The following is a 2,437-nucleotide window of genomic DNA, read 5'->3' on the forward strand; positions in this document are numbered from 1 at the left end:
GAACACATAAGAAGAAATACTTGTTTTAAGACTAGAACTAATATTGAAAACTGCACTGAAATCTAGGAATAAAGTTCAAGCTATAAATCAGCTTGTTGTTATTTATGATTTTGGTGTGATTGACTCACTCCACAAACTGTTGGTATCAGTTGGACAAGGAAATGAGAAAACTGAATAATGCCTATCAAGTGATATATAAAACCAATACATCGCACCATTATATATTGCTTGGTGTGAAGGAAGTATGGGATTCCTTGAAACTGCCAATATGTAATGTTCTGCAATCATGGGACTGCAATGGGACTACATACATATTTGCTGACATCATCAGATCAAAATACACTGAAAATTCTGAACCAGGAAGAAAACAAGTAAACAAGTCTAAGATGACATCATTGCTCAGATTAGTAGAAGAATTTTGTAAAGGAATGGAAATGGAATCAAACAACATCAGGACAAAAAAAAAAACAGGTGTCAACAGGAGTTGACAAAAAAAAAAGAAAAAATATAAAGAACATGACTAGAGAAAAAGTAAGGAAAACCTAGATAATTTTATGCATTAATGGCTTTCCAAGATGGCCTCACACTGATCAACAGCCTAACTTCAGCTGTCCCAGTGTGAAAAAAGAAGCTGAAAGACAAGGCCCAGGTACTCTGTCACTTTTAGTAAATTTGGTTACTGGCTAGTAAGTCAACTTCCTGTATGTCTGCACAGAAGAAACTAAGAGAGCCTGAAAGAAAATATATAAACAGAAAAGGCAAAGTGATAACACCGAATGGGAAGAATCTTGCAGTTGTTCAGCAAAAAGCAACTTAACCTCCAGCTTTGGTGCAAGACATGGTTTCCAGTAATCTAAAGGAAAAAAAAGTCACGTGGTCAGAGCTGTTTAAAATAAATGAAATACTGCAGGAGTACATAAACTGAAATAACAAAAGGCTGGAAAAAATGGAAGTAGCTTTAAAAGATATTCAGATGAGATGATAAAACTGCAAATATCAGTAATCAAAATGAAAAAAACAAGACTGGATAAGTATGAAACTGTTCAAGAAGAGATGTTTCAAAAATGGTAGAATTTGAGGACAGAGCACATAGGGAAATATGAGATTTTCTGCTGTACTGGAGAAACTAGAAGGAACAGACTATATTAATTTTTATGAAGGTACAAATATGCAATTGGACTTATATTCCACAGCAAGAACAGTTAATTGAAAGGGCACTCCATGTGTATGCTCCCAACTTGCCCATGAGAAAGCAGCCAAGACCAATATTAGTAAAGATGCAAACATACCAGCAGAAAGAGTTGATCCTGACAAAATTGTGGCAAAAGTCAAAGTATTAAAAGTTGGAAACAATAGAGTTTTTGTAGAAAAAGTTTATTCACTGTACAACAAGCAGAAGAGAAACAGATTTATACCAGCAATCAGTGAATGTTGAGAGGCAGGTATAAGATTCAAGGTGTTGTTATATTCATATTTTTTTTCCTGGAGGATCAAAGTAATTTTTTTGATGCAACAAGTTAAGGAGGAGATATAAAACTTTGTCCAAAAAAGCAAGCCATTAAGCAAAAGGGGGTTCTGCGTCTCATTCTTCTGATAACAAAGCACATCTAATAGACTTTGCCAGTGAAAGCTTTTCCATTGTTCCAAAGGAAAATTCTTGAGAGAGAGAGAGAAAGAGAGGCACAGAAGTTAACTAGAAGGATCAGGAATACCTTGGAATTAAACCAGAGCCTGGAGTTGGGAGATGGAGATGAACAGGAAGAAGATAAGCATCACGGAAATTAGTGAATAAATGTGAGAGGGCAAAGCATCAATCATATTTGTGAAATACGGCTGTACAAGTAAAAGTGGAAAGATTGGACTTTTGTTTACTTTGTTGAACTTGTATGGAACTGAAAGACATTTGCCTCATTTCATAGGTTCATAGGTAGGTACCAGACTATCGGCTCTAGGGCCTATACAAGCCAAGGCAAAAAGGTAACCTGGCTTTCGCCACCCAAGAAAATTATTGTCCTGTGCCCATGTCGAGCAGAGCCACAGAGGTGATCTCCGGGGTGAATTTCCTATTTCCCATCCAATCATCAAGATTTTTCTTGAAGAGTGCTAATAAGGAGCTTTGTTTGATATAGATAGGTAGTTTGTTCCAGAGTATGGGAAGTCTCTGGGACAGGAATCTATCCCTCCAGCATGTTCTGTTTATTGTGGTGACAAGGTTTAGGTCCCTAGAGCGTATAACTTGGTGGGAGTGGGATTTCTTTAAGTGTAGCATGTCCAACAGCTCTGGGTTTGACATAGCTTTGTATGTTAGGCAGAGATTGCCTCTGAGTAGGTGATATGCGACAGAGTAAAGCTGGAGTTTTTTGAGACGGTCTGCGTAGGGCATTGGTTTGAGGCCATTAATCCTCTTTGTGAGGTATTTCTGTTGCCATTTCGGTTG

The sequence above is a fragment of the Protopterus annectens genome, chromosome 2.part0 (genome assembly GCF_019279795.1).
Source record: "Protopterus annectens isolate FY-2018-M chromosome 2.part0, PAN1.0, whole genome shotgun sequence".
Classification (NCBI taxonomy): Eukaryota; Metazoa; Chordata; order Ceratodontiformes; family Protopteridae; genus Protopterus; species Protopterus annectens.